We start from the raw sequence: 919 nt of genomic DNA, 5'->3' as shown, positions 1-919 counted from the left end.
CCAGGCTGGCCTCAAACTCAGAAATCTGCCTGTCTCTGCCTCCTAAGTGCTGGGATTAAAGGCTTGCACCATCACTACCTGGCCAAAATCTGTTCTTGAGTATTGATAATTAAATAGGAAAAAGCATACCTATATGCCTGCCATATAACTTCTAAGAGAATATTTATAAAAATTTTAAAAATTAATCACACATAGTATTAATGATGATGAAAAGCAGTTTGAAAATAAATAAAATGTAAATATAAAGATTACCACTTAGCAAATTTGGAAAAGGCCCACTGAAGGACACCTACCTTCCCATTGCTGCATTTGACTTCTAGTGCAATTTAATAAAAGAAAAATCTCTCATTACTACCAGTATGTTTGTTTTCTGATTGAGAACTTAAGGAACCACTAACTTCTTCTTGACAGAGTGACTAGATCACAATACACAAATTGTTGCCTTAGATTTCAAGTCATATTCTGTACCAAGCCTTGGTTTCCTTAAACCTTCAGTAAAACCTTGCTGAACGAACAGTCTGCCCCCAACTTACTGTTAGCATGTTCCCACAACCTGAGATGATAGACCTGCCTTGTACTTAAGGGTTAAGTGCAGTAATAGATTACAACCAGAAGAGGGTAGCAGAGGGTTACTGAGTAAGAGCTAATGCTGTCATTGTTTCTCCTAAAAAGGCTATATTCAAAGTACCAGTGTAGTCAAAGTCCACAGAGTAAATTCCCAGAGAAATCACCAAAAAAAGGAAGACCATACCTTCTGAGTAAGAATAATAATATAGGATAACATATGCTATGGAAGAAATAATACACTGATGGCATGGTAGATCAGTGTAGATCTCTATCCTAAGAAACCGTCTTAGATGCTATCAGAAATTTGATTTTTCTACCAGATGACCCAAATTCCTACACATGTACTGCTACC

This window comes from Mastomys coucha, unplaced genomic scaffold (assembly GCF_008632895.1).
Source record: "Mastomys coucha isolate ucsf_1 unplaced genomic scaffold, UCSF_Mcou_1 pScaffold21, whole genome shotgun sequence".
Taxonomy (NCBI): Eukaryota; Metazoa; Chordata; class Mammalia; order Rodentia; family Muridae; genus Mastomys; species Mastomys coucha.
Note: the sequence above shows the minus strand (reverse complement) of the source record.